General features: G+C 42.9%; 1 protein-coding gene across 2 annotated transcripts in view; it reads right to left on the bottom strand.

The window, feature by feature from the left end:
* The window catches only part of MYT1 (myelin transcription factor 1), a 95,596-nt gene extending 86,191 nt beyond the window's left edge, over nucleotides 1-9,405 (bottom strand). For both annotated transcript variants that reach the window (XM_069751107.1, XM_069751108.1), the window contains exon 1: nucleotides 9,140-9,405. The gene's annotated coding sequence lies outside the window, so the exon portion shown is untranslated. The remainder of the gene's footprint in view (nucleotides 1-9,139) is intronic.
* Between the last annotated feature and the right edge of the window lie 8,051 nt (nucleotides 9,406-17,456).

Here is a 17,456-nt window from a genome sequence, read left to right as displayed (position 1 = left end):
TTTTCCTCTCCAATTATGTAATTTCGAAGTTTGTGTTTTCTTGGGGGGTTTCTGTGTCTCCTTTGATATAATTTTCACGAGTCTGCGTTTATTAAAAGGGAATTCAGCCTTAGTTGGGTCTTCATTGAATAAGACAATGTCTATATCCCCCATTCCCTGACATTAAAATTATATCATTAAGATTTGATCACTTCAACACGGCGGCCGTGACATGTGTGCATATGAAAAATGATGAGTATACAGCCATGGGCAGAGGGAACGCTTGACATATTAAATATACATTGGAAATGATATGGAAATTATATTCAATGTGGGGACTCTCTAGACATTAATGTGGTTTAAATATTTGATGGGAGGAGATACGGTGCACGGGGCAGGTTCATTTACTTTGTTTTTATGCGGTATGCACTTTTATAGAAAGATCGGATATACACACATTAGTTATAACGCTTAAGCTTTGGAAGAAATCAGCAATTGTCAGTCAACCCATAGGCCAGACAGCCCTTGTGGCCATACAATTTCATCCATAAGGTGAGTAAATGTACCAATAAACAATGGGATCCAACATTTTGTGTTGCAGTTAAGGGGGTTGTCCATTGAATATTTTATTTATGTTATAAAGATTATACTGGATTAAAAAAAGAAAGAAAAATATGTGAATCCTTCACCCCCCACTGCAACTCTTGTTGTGAGAGCTGGTCCCCATTGGTTTCTTTTTTCTGGTCATGTCTACACGCACTGGAAATGTCAGGAATTGGCCACTCGGCCAAACACAGGGTATTCTGGCGACCCACCTCGCCCTCTGATTTGCCTTTTCCTCTCATTTCTGGATTTAGGGACCAGAGAGGACTATGTAAGAGCATTAAACAACCGGCGTGACATTGATCATGATGAGTAGAACTGTTTAAACATTTTTTAAAACTCAAGTCTGCAGTTTAAAAAAAAAAACCTCTTAAAAAAGTAATCCCAACAATCACATGATTATCGCCAAGATCGGCACAAGCCTCTCCAGAAATACTCGGCCTTGTTGATAAAACCTGTTCTTCCAACTTCCAAACTGTCCTTCACATCAGTCACTGGTTCCTCCAAGATTTGCTGAAACACTCTGCAGCGCTGTGAACATTCTGATCACCTGGTTAAAGCTGACACAGTTGTACCAAACATAAGAGGCGCCTTTCGTTCAGGGGCACAGGTTTTATTCTTTCTTAAAACGGGTCCGGAAGGCCAAAAAAAAAAGCAAGTAGGAAATGAGAAGCAGCTGTGCTCTTTGCACAATCTGGACAAGCTGATTATAAATGTAATGGCAATTGAGGCAGGAGAGGGGCTGTTGATCCCGTAAATGCCGGCTTTTAAATAAATTACAGTGAAGGGATCAAAAGAAAAAAAGGGGTTAATCATGGAAGATGTGTAAAGCGGAGAGCGTGTGCGCTGAGCGAGGGGTGGGATGTTGCAGACTCAGCTACCTCTGATCACCACGTGACTTCCAGCAATAATTCAAAAGCATCTTGGACTAATGCACCCCTATCTAGTATCACAGCAGTCATTTGGGTTTTCTTTTTCTTTTCAAACCAGCAATAAATGGCTGAACTGAAATCACGAAGGAGGAAAATTGATTTTTTTTTTTTCGAGCAAACCATTGCTTGGCAGATATTTCGAGCAGGAAGGAAAGTTCTTCGGTGCTCAATCCGGAAAATGCAATGTAGCTGATTCAGCTCTGTTTTCACCATAAAGCTCTTAGCTCTAAAGGGCCTTGTCCGTCACCAAAGATAATAATGTGATATACGGCGGCGTAGATGTGATTACTGTGGTTACCCTAGCACACAGGGAGCTGAAGTTTAACTCTACATCACACTACAATTCTTTATAGCTGTATAGTAGGACACAGATGGACCTTCCTCGATAAAAGCCTCATGCCTGTAGCTTAGTTCATCCACTGTTTTTGCTAAGGTCTGGTTGGGACAGAAGGGCACAATAGAGAAACGAGAGAGGGTAAGAGTGATGTAGTGCTCACCTGGGAGGATTGTGTAGGGACACAATACCTACATGGGCTTTAGAATCCACGGCGGTGGCCCCAGTGGCTGGAGGAAATATTCTATCAGACAGCAATTCACTTTTGTGGAGAGGGCACGGTACCTAGGCTGCGCATGCGGAAATGAAGAATCCTCGATGGTACAAAATGAATTTTTTTTTAGCTTAAAAAAACAGGAGCTCGTCTGGTGCTGAAACGCGTTGGTGTGATAAAAATCTTCATTTTGTATTATCAAGGATTCTTCATTTCCGCATACGCATCCTAGGTACTGTGCTGGTACTGGTGGTGAGTGTGACATTGTTTTTTTCATCTTGAAAAATCCACCTGTCTGGTGCCGAAACGCGTTAGTGTAATAAAAACCTTCATTTTGTACAGGTACTGTGACCTCTCCATAAAAGTGCATCCTCTGTTATTTTCTCTATTTTATGGTAGTTTGCTGAAGAAACTGACGCCACAACTGATCCTATACATTCCTATACAATTAAATCCAAGCATCCAGCCATCACATTTTGCACCAGATTGATCCAGGAGCTCGACAAAAACACAAGCACCATTTTTTGACATGACTGGTACACGAAGTGCTCTCTAAAATCACTTTAGCCAAGGCCTGAAACAAGAGGCTGGACACAAGTGATATTTGGGAAACCGGCCAAAGCCGGAACAGCACAAGATTTGCCATAATAACAATATGACAATGATAGTTAATTCTTTTTTTTTAGCTCTCTGTTTCCAATACAGTTTGCAGTCATCTCTTTATAATGCCAGTATCAATTTAATGTTCCTAAAATTGTGCCAATGCAAGAATAATAGATGATACATCCGCATCCTACATTACAGAACAGAACATGCGGCACCGGCGGGGGTCATTGCTGCTGACTCATTGACGGCACAACTCTAAGTGGCCAAAAAGGCATAAGTGATGAATAATACTTCTAAATCCCATTCCTATATTAGAGTATGACCAATGATAGGTTCCTGTAATGTATTACTAATCATCGAAAGTCAGTCATATGGCTAATCTCTTCTAAGAATATCATACCCAGAAGAATCAAACGTGGCCAGAACATAGAGCCAACATCTCAATGAGTAATTCTTGGAGCTACTAGAACTATTTATTTCCAGTTCAATGACATGAAATGGTTAAGAGTGAAAGGCCCCTTTTATTTTTCTTCTAGAAGCAATGTTTTCATTGAACTACTATCAATGGCTTCTCCTTTCCATGGAGGCTCAAGCCTCATGGCTCCATCAAAAGATTGTTCCTTCTCTGAAAAATTCCAGCCTTCTTCGTCTCTTGCTCCATTCAGTTTATTGGTCTCTGATGAAGTCTCAGCTGTTTAATTCCCAGTAATTATGGATAGCCTGAAACGTCTGGTGAAAAGTCACCTGGTCCTACAAGCCACCTCCCAGCCCCCTGTAACCTCGCTTGGAGTGATGAGCTGTGAAAATCAGCTCCTGGCGAGTTCATTTGTAAAACAATGGAAAGCAGAGCCTGGAACAACTATAAAAAGCTTATGAATGTATCAAGCAACAAAGGGAGATTGAGATTGTCAGGCATTTGTCCTTTACGCCAACATAATGAAGACACAAGTAGAGCTCCAAAGAAAGACACTTAACCCACAGCGGTGCTTTCGAGTTTTCATGTACTGTGTTGTATATTACCGATATGAACAAGTTGAAAGAATGATTACTTCACACTGAGCTCATATTCTTCCAAGTCTCATATATTTTCTCTTATGTACCACTGCTTAGTAGTTATTAAGAATAGGTCGCTTCTAGAAATAAACATGTCACATATGGAATATGCCATGTTTTCCACAAAACGGAAATGTCCACCTGCATGAAACATGTACCCATCAAACAAGTATTCCTGTGGGTCAATAATGGGACAAGAGGACGTAACTTATAGGCATGAAAGAAGATGGAATACATCTCACATTGAACTTCTCACAAAACTTATTAAATAGAACCTGTCCGCACAATTTTGCATATTAACGTAAAGGCATGGCCATAATGGCGCTGTTATGCAGATTAAATAGACACCTTTAGTGAAGAAACCTGCATGGTGATTGTTCTTAAATCATCATTTGTTGTTTGGGTATAATAAACTTTCAATGCATAGGAACATGACTGTGGGTAGGGTCATTGGATCTTGCCACGGCCCCACCGCCTGCCTTTATCTTTTTTATCTGCCTCCTTTTTGAATGTTTGTGCCGGTGCCGTCCTCTCTGCAGGTGCAGATTGACCACCTGGACGTCTTCGGTAAAATGGAGCCAGATACGGTGCATCCGTAGATTGAGCTCTCGGCTCCATGACCAGCCAAAATTTAGGTCTGCGAATGCGCCGCCACTGGCATGATTTTCCTAAAGACATCTGGGAGGTCAATGTGCGCAAACACTGCCGGAAGAGCAGATGGCACCAGTGCAAACTTTCAAATAGGATGCACATACTGAGACCAGAGGCAGAAGGACGGGCCGGGGCAGAACCTGAAGACCAAATCTACAGTCCCACTCGAATGCACCGGAAGCTTATTACACCCAAACTTCAAATGCTGATTAAAGAGCAATCACCATGCAGATTTCTTCAGTAAAGGTATCTATTTGATCTATATAACAGCTCTATTGTGGCCGTTCCTTTACTTTAACATGCAAAATTGTGCTGACAAGTTCTCTTTAAGATAAAAGGTTAGAGAAAAAACATTGATGAGTTCTGAAAGTAAAGAAGAGAAAAGTTGCTGTTTTTACACTCTCTAGGCTCTTGGATAAGATCTATATTCCCTTCAAGAATGGCAGACTGCAGTGAATCCCAGAGGATTAATTTAATCGAAAACCATTCAATGAAGAATCAGGGTGGAGTTTTTACCCACTTACAACAACAAGAGCATTTTTTGTGGCGTAGACCAAATGTTTGATGTCATCATCATTGACATGAAATGTGATCCATCAGATAAATGCATGATAGAACTGAATCACTTCTACTCATGTGAATGGAAATGATGAAGCCAATGAAATTATTTGGAGTGACCTAGCTTCTCTTGTTTGGGTCGCTCTCTTTCATACGTATCGCCAAAGGTCATACAGTCTCCCTGGATAGGGGATACCTACATCCGCCATGGATTTATTTTTCTATTCAGATTTTGTTGGACTTGATTGAAAATGACTTTTGACCTGAAAGTTCTATATTATTTCGGGACTTGTTGGCTACAGGTCTTTATATACAGTTGTAAATGAGATTTCTTCTTGTACTCGGTAATCGTTATGTTGGTGAATCCTTTGTTACTTGATTGTTCTGAATTTCTTTTCAATAAAAACCAGATTAAACATAAAGCCAATTAATGGCAATGAGATCCAACGTTTTGGGAATGTCCATAGTGTATACAGCAACAGCACATGGTAACATAGCAAGTAATTAACACCTACATTCACAAAACTGAGCCTATGTATCACTGATTACGAGAGTTTACCAACTTATTTTCTCACATTAGAAGGTCTTGTCCACTGACTGGAAGTAAGAGGTGGCCTCAAAAGTTCAACTTATTGAAGGAGATCAGGCTACTGTAGCCTTGATATGGAGTTTATAAAAGAACTGGTCATTAAGGCACGACCAATTGACAAAACTAAGGGTTTAAAAATGGAGAAAGCAGGTGGCTGGCTATAAGACTCTATCAACACAAGACTGTATCTCCAAGTCATAAAATATGTCAAAATACATAGAATACAAAGTTACAAATGAGCGGAAGACTATAAGATACTATCACAAGGAGATACCATTCCTTCCAGACTTCCACCTGCTTCAAAACTCACATATATAAATACTTTTATGCCCCAAAACAGAAAAAAGTGATCATTTTACAACTTTGCACAAATGTCCTGTTGTATCTCCTCTATGTTGTGCTCCAGTCTCAGCAATTCCTTTATAAACTCGCCTGACGAAGGAGCCTCTGTGATCTGAAAGCTTGCAATTATCATTAAACATATCACTCCTGGAATACTTTTGTCATGTTTTTGGGCATAAAAGTATTTACGTTGATTTTTCTGGCTAACACGGTCGTGCAATTTAATTTCTTATCGTATATCAAAAGCCTAATCTTAAAAGTCTATGAAATATTAAGCTAGAACTTTAAAAACAAATCAAGTCGATGCACTATTAAAGGGGGAATAGATTAAAGGGGGACTAGAGGAATACCCTTGTACCCTGCTTCTTCTCACACAAAGAAAGGGTTATGGGAGACAATAAATACATTAGAATATTCCAGATTCCAGGTAATATGGATTCCTTGAATGTGATGTGGGAATCCACTGACAATATGGCTAAATAGTTTATAGTATTTTAATGAGGTTTGCAATCCCTATAAAGCTGTGATTCAGTGCTCCCAAGGGAGGTGCTCTGATTGGTCAGGCAGAGTTAAAGGCTTAGCCTGGGGCTCTGTATGTGTAGGAGGGAGGGTGACAGGACCCTTCTTTTGCCCTGGGCAGTGTGGCATGGATAATTCATACGCAGCATTTATGGAATACCCCACATGAAAGATAAAGGAGAAATGTTACAGACTTGACGCTATGCAAAGCCAACGGAAAACCGAGCACTGCTGCCGAAGCTGGCAAATTCTGTTCAAGAATAGTTGTGTTACATATCCTCACTCATCCATGTGATGAAACTTTACTAGTTTTATATAGAGATCTCAGGACTCTCAGTATTATACAATGATCTGAGACTAAAAGAAAGATTCGAACGACAAGACAGAGAGTGATCAGCTAGAAAAGCATTAAAAAGTAGCACAGATAGTTATGTACCCAAACACTGAGTGTGTGTGCGTGTAATGTGCGTGTATGCAATGTGTGTGTAATGTGTGTAATGTTTGTGTAATGAGTGTGTGTAATATTTGTATCTATATGTAGTATGTATGTGTAATGTGTATGTATAATGTGTGTGTATGTGTGAAATGTGTGTGCATGTTTGTACTTGTAATATGTGTGTGTAATATGTGTATATGTGCATGCGTGTATGTGTGTGCGTGTGTAATGTGTGTAATATATGTTTGTGTAATGAGTGTGTGTAATATTTGTATCTATATGTAGTATGTATGTGTAATGTGTATGTATAATGTGTGTATACTGTATGTGTGAAATGTGTGTGTATATGTTTGTACTTGTAATATGTGTGTGTAATATGTGTATATGTGCATGCGTGTATGTGTGTGCGTGTGTAATGTGTGTAATATATGTTTGTGTAATGAGTGTGTGTAATATTTGTATCTATATGTAGTATGTATGTGTAATGTGTATGTATAATGTGTGTATACTGTATGTGTGAAATGTGTGTGTATATGTTTGTACTTGTAATATGTGTGTGTAATATGTGTATATGTGCATGCGTGTATGTGTGTGCGTGTGTAATGTGTGTAATATATGTTTGTGTAATGAGTGTGTGTAATATTTGTATCTATATGTAGTATGTATGTGTAATGTGTATGTATAATGTGTGTATACTGTATGTGTGAAATGTGTGTGTATATGTTTGTACTTGTCATATGTGTGTGTAATATGTGTATATGTGCATGCATGTATAATGTGTGTGCGTGTGTAATGTGTGTAATATATGTTTGTGTAATGAGTGTGTGTAACATTTGTATCTATATGTAGTATGTATGTGTAATGTGTATGTATGTGTGTATATGTGTGAAATGTGTGTGTATGTTTGTACTTGTAATATGTGTGTGTGTAATGTGTATATGTGCATGCATGTATAATGTGTGTGCGTGTGTAATGTGTGTTTGTACAAAGAGCTTTATAAATAGTATTTTTGCTCAAACAGAAAAAAAACCCATTCACATAAAACATTTTGTGTAAAAAGTTAAATAAAATGTAAAAGCAGCACAAAGGAGCAGAGGTCATTGATAATGAGTTTCATGGCTTGGTTCGGCACACTTGTATACTACAAGGATTGCCGAAATTCTTGTTACACAGGACATAATACCCAATCCTATTGTGTGGCATCACGTCGTACATGTATCATGTAGGTGACCGCCACATTGTTATACAGTCTGCTGAACTTAATGGGCTGTAGTACTGCAGGGGACAAGCCATTGTGTGTCCTTTCCCCACACGCGCAGGCAAATGGTGGCCTTGTTGCTTGCAGTGCTTGCCTCTCATCCCACAATAATCACAGGATACAAAGCATTATGGGGCAGGGAGGCTGCTCCCAGCTTTGGTTTCTATGACAGCATGGAAGGCTCAGAGTGCAAACCTCTGATTCCCGGATTCCAGGTTCTTTGTTTGCCATTAATTAAAGTGACCATATGGAGCAAGCTGATAATGGAAGCAGATGATCCAGTAGAGAGAGGAAAAAATGAATCTGAAGCAGGAAACTGGTCTGAAAAGGATTTTGTGGCTCTATGCAGATTTAAATATGAGCTGGGGGGGCGGGGGTGGTCTTGACAATGGATGTCAGATCTCGTACGAGGGGGAGATCACACAAATGACAACACGCAGGCGCTCTCATCGCTAAATACTACGACCGGTGGAGGCAGAAACACTTAATTTGGTGAGAAATATTCGCCTCCATCAGATAAAAAGCCACAACCCAAACTGCACAATATATGGAAATACAACCCAACTTCTCTCAGGACCATAGGTGACTGCACAACTTTCTTGTTACCCAACTGCAACAATGTATCACTTCCACAATCCCCCCTTTCCCTTCCCAGCAGATGTTACATAAACTTTCTACAGGAGAAGGTCCTGTAAACTCTGTGGAAATCATGGGCCATGTATCTGCAGAGCTGGGAGAAGATGGGGTGGAGGCTTTGTCCTTCTGGAAGTGTTTCTCCATTTGTGTTGTTTGTTCTAAACATCTCCATGAGTTACACCAGGATTTGCCTTGACCCAGAAAACAGTCAGGGCCCCAAGACAACATTCAGTACCAGCATACAACTCATCCTCAGAGTTTTCTTCAGTAACAGTCCTTCCAGAGGGGTGTGGAGGGGTCTCCCCTCCAAAAATAACAGGCAGGTTCCTCCAAAAGCCTAGAGGTGGACAGCAGCAGAAGCAGCAGCAGCCAGGAGCTGTCCATGGTGCTGACACCCTGGTCGGGCAGAGACCCCACAATGTGACTTACCTTCATCACAATGACATCATGGGCAGCAGCAGTCAGGGGCTGTGCATGGTGATGGAGTCCAGGGCTCACTCTGATCCCCCTTAGAGCTGCCTTGCCCTGGCACCGAGCACTCCTGCTGGCTGGGGGCTCATTCCTTCATTGACCAGGCTCATGAGTAGACCAGGCTCGCACAGGGTGGGGGTCTCCAGAACTCCAGCCTCGCAAATCTATCTGTTTACTCTCCGAGGTGAAGGAAATTTACAGTACAGCATCAAAAAAGATGGAGCAGCTCACTTCCTCCGGGGAGGCGGTGGGCAGGCCCAGCTCCGTACAGCAGCCTATTATTACCGCCCGGGCTCCAGTCAGCAGAAGGTGCCGGGCTCATCCGAGTGATTAATAATTCATCTGCACGATCGCTGGAGCTTCTTCAGTGGGGGGTGTGCATATTACAACTGTCATCGGCACCACCCCTATGCAATGACAGCTTTTGGTAGAGTCCAATAATTTCTAATAGAAAAGACCCAGCAGATGATAGATGCCTTGTGTGCACACACAGCCAAGCCAAAGTTGTTCTGGGGGTCCACGCCTGGTGGGCAGAGGTGACCTTCCCCCCTTGGCACCAACATACAACTTTGCACGGCTCCACGGTGACACCCACAGCCTCCCCCAGCTCCTTAAAGTCCTGGCAGCACCGTAAACAACTACACATGTCACCAGCAGCAAGAAAATGGAGTATTTAACTCCTCGATGACCACACCCCTGCAGCTAGCTGTCTCCAGGGATAGCAGCCTGAGCTCAGGACCTTCAGCACACGAGCAGACAACGTTCCGTATATTAAGTCCTTGCGATCACTAGTTATAGGCAGAAATCCTCATACCACCCTGCCCCAATCCTGCCCCAACCCTGCCTCCATCCTTTTATTACCCTGCCACAGACCTGCCACCATCCTGCCCTAACTCTGCCACCATCCTATTATTACCCTGCCACAGTCCTGCCCTAACTCTGCCACCATCCTATTATTACCCTGCCACAGTCCTGCCCTAACTCTGCCACCATCCTATTATTACCCTGCCACAGTCCTGCCCTAACTCTGCCACCATCCTATTATTACCCTGCCACCATCCTGCCCTAACTCTGCCTCCATCCTATTATTACCCTGCCACCATCCTGCCCTAACTCTGCCTCCATCCTTTTATTACCCTGCCACAGACCTGCCACCATCCTGCCCTAACTCTGCCTCCATCCTATTATTACCCTGCCACAGTCCTGCCCTAACTCTGCCACCATCCTATTATTACCCTGCCACCATCCTGCCCTACCTCTGCCACCATCCTATTATTACCCTGCCACAGTCCTGCCCTAACTCTGCCACCATCCTATTATTACCCTGCCACCATCCTGCCCTACCTCTGCCACCATCCTATTATTACCCTGCCACCATCCTGCCCTACCTCTGCCACCATCCTATTATTACCCTGCCACCATCCTGCCCTAACTCTGCCTCCATCCTATTATTACCCTGCCACCATCCTGCCCTAACTCTGCCTCCATCCTTTTATTACCCTGCCACAGACCTGCCACCATCCTGCCCTAACTCTGCCTCCATCCTATTATTACCCTGCCACAGTCCTGCCCTAACTCTGCCACCATCCTATTATTACCCTGCCACCATCCTGCCCTACCTCTGCCACCATCCTATTATTACCCTGCCACAGTCCTGCCCTAACTCTGCCACCATCCTATTATTACCCTGCCACCATCCTGCCCTACCTCTGCCACCATCCTATTATTACCCTGCCACCATCCTGCCCTACCTCTGCCACCATCCTATTATTACCCTGCCACCATCCTGCCCTAACTCTGCCACCATCCTATTATTACCCTGCCACCATCCTGCCCTAACTCTGCCACCATCCTGCCCTACCTCTGCCACCATCCTATTATTACCCTGCCACCATCCTGCCCTACCTCAGCCACCATCCTATTATTACCCTGCCACCATCCTGCCCTACCTCTGCCACCATCCTATTATTACCCTGCCACCATCCTGCCCTACCTCTGCCACCATCCTATTATTACCCTGCCACCATCCTGCCCTACCTCTGCCACCATCCTATTATTACCCTGCCACCATCCTGCCCTACCTCTGCCACCATCCTGCCCTACCTCTGCCACCATCCTATTATTACCCTGCCACCATCCTGCCCTACCTCTGCCACCATCCTGCCCTACCTCTGCCACCATCCTATTATTACCCTGCCACCATCCTGCCCTACCTCTGCCACCATCCTATTATTACCCTGCCACCATCCTGCCCTACCTCTGCCACCATCCTATTATTACCCTGCCACCATCCTGCCCTACCTCTGCCACCATCCTATTATTACCCTGCCACAGTCCTGCCCTAACTCTGCCACCATCCTATTATTACCCTGCCACCATCCTGCCCTAACTCTGCCTCCATCCTATTATTACCCTGCCACCATCCTGCCCTAACTCTGCCTCCATCCTTTTATTACCCTGCCACAGACCTGCCACCATCCTGCCCTAACTCTGCCTCCATCCTATTATTACCCTGCCACAGTCCTGCCCTAACTCTGCCACCATCCTATTATTACCCTGCCACCATCCTGCCCTACCTCTGCCACCATCCTATTATTACCCTGCCACAGTCCTGCCCTAACTCTGCCACCATCCTATTATTACCCTGCCACCATCCTGCCCTACCTCTGCCACCATCCTATTATTACCCTGCCACCATCCTGCCCTACCTCTGCCACCATCCTATTATTACCCTGCCACCATCCTGCCCTAACTCTGCCTCCATCCTATTATTACCCTGCCACCATCCTGCCCTAACTCTGCCTCCATCCTTTTATTACCCTGCCACAGACCTGCCACCATCCTGCCCTAACTCTGCCTCCATCCTATTATTACCCTGCCACAGTCCTGCCCTAACTCTGCCACCATCCTATTATTACCCTGCCACCATCCTGCCCTACCTCTGCCACCATCCTATTATTACCCTGCCACAGTCCTGCCCTAACTCTGCCACCATCCTATTATTACCCTGCCACCATCCTGCCCTACCTCTGCCACCATCCTATTATTACCCTGCCACCATCCTGCCCTACCTCTGCCACCATCCTATTATTACCCTGCCACCATCCTGCCCTAACTCTGCCACCATCCTATTATTACCCTGCCACCATCCTGCCCTAACTCTGCCACCATCCTGCCCTACCTCTGCCACCATCCTATTATTACCCTGCCACCATCCTGCCCTACCTCAGCCACCATCCTATTATTACCCTGCCACCATCCTGCCCTACCTCTGCCACCATCCTATTATTACCCTGCCACCATCCTGCCCTACCTCTGCCACCATCCTATTATTACCCTGCCACCATCCTGCCCTACCTCTGCCACCATCCTATTATTACCCTGCCACCATCCTGCCCTACCTCTGCCACCATCCTGCCCTACCTCTGCCACCATCCTATTATTACCCTGCCACCATCCTGCCCTACCTCTGCCACCATCCTGCCCTACCTCTGCCACCATCCTATTATTACCCTGCCACCATCCTGCCCTACCTCTGCCACCATCCTATTATTACCCTGCCACCATCCTGCCCTACCTCTGCCACCATCCTATTATTACCCTGCCACCATCCTGCCCTACCTCTGCCACCATCCTATTATTACCCTGCCACAGTCTTGCTACCATCCTGCCCCAACCCTGCCACAATCCTATCTGCTGCACTTTACTTCAGTCATTTCTAAGCAATAAAAAGCAAATGCAGCAGGATTCCTGCATAGATCAGAAGCTATCAGCCCACCCTTCCTTCATGAGGGGGGACCACAAGATATTACACAGCGACCGATGCCAGAGTGGAGCGATGAAAGCAGATTCACAACACACCTGCTCATCCGAGTAAGGGCATGGACTCACATAACACGCACATGTATACGGATGTGACACGGAGCTCTTCTATATAGTTTTCTATTCCATAGGACTGTAGGTAAAAAGCTAAAACTACTGCACTATGTTACTCCAGTGACTGCATTGTTTCCAAGAAGCAGTACACCTACACCACACAAAGTACATTCACAAACCACACAAAGAACACACAGCACATTCACACTCTACACACATTATACACACACAGCACATTACACACACCACACACTCACACTCTACACACATTATACACACACAGTGCAATTATACACAGTACACACACACACACATTACACACACCACACACACACACCTTATACACACACAGTACACACACACACACACACATTACACACACTCACACACAGTACACACACACACACACACATTACACACACACACAGTACACACACACACACACACATTACACACACTCACACACAGTACACACACACACACACACATTACACACACCACACACAGTACATTCACACTATATTTGATATTATTAATAGAATACTATTATATATTAATACTACAAGTCAGAGGACTTTACTGAAGCTTTCCTGCCCATCTCAGGCTGAGAATTGCTGGTCCTCAGGGTCAGGACTGGGCTGGTAAATAAGTGCAGACCTTATTCACACAGAAAGCTGCAATGGTGGCAGTAGCAGTAATAAAGCTTTAACACTGCAGTATTACACAGGACGTCCTTCTATGCAGCGTTCATCAAAGCCTGCACATAATATAATAGATTCCTGAGCTGTAAAGATTGTGGAAATAATAACATAATAATAAATGCAATCATGTTACTTGGAAGATCAGGGCAAATAAAGCACAACTAGTCCCAGCATGTCACTCCAGGGCGGTGGAGGGCTGGTTGAGTGTGTGCCGGGCGTTCAGCACCACCGGCTCCGGACAGCTCCCCGGCTCATTACACAGGGCCGAGGCTCCTCACCCGGCTGTGGGGACGGGACGGTCCCACATTATTCATGGCAACATGTTCCTCCAGGGGCCAGAGCTGTGTATCCATGTCTGTGTGTAATGTGCTACTAGTAGGTGGACTGTTTGTGTGTGCAGAACTTCCTTCCTGTATGTACACATGTATTTGTGTGTGTGCAGATATCTAAGTGTACATATAAGGTAGTGTTTGTACCTGTTTGTGTGTACATGTATGTGTTTGTGTGTGTACATGTATGTGCTTGTGTGTATGTGTCTGTGTGTGTACATGCATGTGTTTGTATATGTATGTGTTGGTGTGTGTGTATGTTGTGTGTGTATATGTATCTGCTTGTGTGTGTACATGTATGTGTTTGTGTGTGTACATGCATGTGTGTGTGTGTACATGTATGTACTTGTGTGAACATGTATGTGCTTGAGTGTATGTGTCTGTGTGTACATGCATGTGTGTGTGTGTACATGTATGTACTTGTGTGAACATGTATGTGCTTGAGTGTATGTGTCTGTGTGTACATGCATGTGTGTGTGTGTACATGTATGTACTTGTGTGAACATGTATGTGCTTGAGTGTATGTGTCTGCGTGTGTACATGCATGTGTTTGTATATGCATGTGTTGGTGTGTGTATGTTTTTGTGTGTGTATATGTATCTGCTTGTGTGTGTACATGTAAGTGTTTGTGTCTGTACGACATTTTGTTTGTGTGTATATATTTTTGTGTGTGTATATGTATGTGCTTTGGTGTGCACATGGATGTGTTTGTGTGTGAATGTGTTTGTGTATGTAGTATGTACGTGTGTAACTATATCTATGTAAATATGTATATATTTGTGAAGAAGTCTATATGTGTGTTTGGATGTTTTTATGTTTGTGGATACCTATATGATGTTGTTTGCATACATACAATTTAGTGTTTTTTGCCGAGGTGTGCGTACATGATGTTTGCGTACATTTTTGTTTTTGTGTGTACATGTTGTGTTTGTGTGTACACACATGCCTGTTTTTATGTTCTACATGTGTAAATATTCCGATTTCTGTGTGTACAAGTCTATATGTGCGTTTAGATGTTTTATGTGTCTGTCTAGTTATCTGTTTCTTCGCGGGTACCAAAACTAAAATGCTAAAGTATTAAAAGTGTTACTTTGCTAAATATATAAATACTGTGCTAGTGGGTGCAATCAGTATAAATTATTACGATCCACTGATTGCAAAGCTGAGGCAGCATATTCTGAATAGACTCGATGACTTGAGATTGTAGAAAAAAATGTAAAGAAAAAAAAAAGACCCTAAAATGCAGCCAACTTCAGACTGCACTTTGTCTAATTGGCACCAGTGTTCCCGGTTAGCAGCTGGGTGAAGATTTTCCTACCCCTTATTCTATGTTCCTATGCAGATGGACGTCCTTAATACCACAGACTACAATTAATGCTGTTGTATTTGATGAATTTAAATGGGTCTGCATTAATATTGTATATAGAACAGCTGAAGGGCTGGCTATACCAGCAAGGGGAGACCCCTGGCAGATGGAGGAAACAAAAAAAAAAAAAGTTTTAATAAGGCCTCAGGCTAACATTGTCATAATGACACCCCTCCCCCTCCCTATATCCCACCCCTCAGGACATACAATTGCTTTGTCTGTAAAGAAAGTACAAGTCTAAAGTTTTCTTTCTCAATGGGACGACAGATTTGCATTCAACTTTTTTTTTTTTTTTTTGAAACGTTAGGCAAATTGTGAAGCTGCGTAAGTGCGCTGTGTAGTATCACTTGGCAGCCATTCAGCCTGGCTGTTCTGTTCTTTGTGATCCGTACTTCTACACGTAGCAACACAAAACAGCTTGGAAAAGTTATTAAAAGTTTATTTTTATAAGTCAAAAAAGTACAATTATAAATTCTTTTTATGACTGAACTTTAGAATATGAAAAGGTCGTATATTATATATCTATATATATATATATATATATATATATACATACACACATACATAAATATATATAAGATCTGACTGCACAAAAATATATATAGTCTCATTACACAAATAACAGATAGACATATATACAATATATATATATGTATATATACATACATACATATATAGATATAAACATATAACTATATATACAGTATATACATATATATATATATTTAAGAATAAAGTATATATATATATATATCTTTAAGAATAAAGAATAGCATACATTTCCAATGATCAGTATCAGGATACACACCCTATTATCAGTACGTAAGATACAAGTTAGAATACTGCCTACCTATAGTACACATTAATATTACGACCCTAAATAAATAATAATAATAATAATAAATCTAGGCAATGTTTATATGAAACACCAAATGATAGCAATAGAAAGCAGACAATACCTGCAGATAAAGCCCATGGTCCGCACCAAGACTTGGTCGGCCACAAAGTACAAACTTGATGAAGTCAAGCCTTGTGTCCCTGAAGCTTTCACAAGTAGACGAACAAAGTTTGCAAAGAATTAACTAACCTAGAAAAGTTTCGCACAACGTCATCTTGACTGTCCGCTTTATCCCAGGCTCCGCAGCTCAAGTCAGAAGTTACTTCATTCCTGAAAAGTTGCAGCAAGTACCAAAAGCTTATGTGCCCAGGAGCCTAGCCCCGGCCCTGTCCGCTCCAATCACGGCCGGCCCAGGATAATCAGACAACAATAACCCGTGCTGGCAGCCAATCCAACTTATGTATACACATACAATTGCCGTAGACCAGGAGGACAATGACAAGCTGCTGCTGTTTCTACTACTCCCTCCTTCCAAGGACTATTCAATAGTAACTGCTTGTTAGGAGACCCCCTATACTCCCCCCTTCCTGGGAGAACATGACCACACCACCATAATATGTAGGAAAGTTTGTAGAAAAGTGACTAATATATGTGATCAGCCTTCAATCGACAGCTATTATTGTTTTTGTAAAGCTGGTCTTAGGTGTTAGGACTTTTCTTTGCAATATATTTTTTGATTTAATGTTTTGTAAATGCATTGATTAGGATGCATTTAGACTGGTTCAGATTGACCGGCTGTCAACTATATACAAGGACAGCACGGTGGCTCAGTGGTGTTAGCACAGCTACTTTGCAGCGCTGTGGTCCTGGGTTGAAATCCCACCAAGGACAACATCTTCATGGAGTTTGTATGTTCTCCCCGTGTTTGCGTGGATTTCCTCCGGGGTCTCCAGTTTCCTCCCACACTCCAAACACATACTGATAGGGAATTTAGATTGTGAGCAGTAATGATGCTGCCTGTACAACGCTGATGGTCCTCTATAAGTAAGTATAATGAAGTTGATCGGTATTTATTTACTGGCTTGTATAGATTGCAGATTGACAACTACTAATGAGAACAGAACAATCATCAACCCAATTGTTTGGTCCCCATACAGCATTGTGG

Source organism: Ranitomeya imitator, chromosome 2 (genome assembly GCF_032444005.1).
Source record: "Ranitomeya imitator isolate aRanImi1 chromosome 2, aRanImi1.pri, whole genome shotgun sequence".
Classification (NCBI taxonomy): Eukaryota; Metazoa; Chordata; class Amphibia; order Anura; family Dendrobatidae; genus Ranitomeya; species Ranitomeya imitator.
Note: the sequence above shows the minus strand (reverse complement) of the source record. Positions and strands in the feature narration are given on the sequence as shown.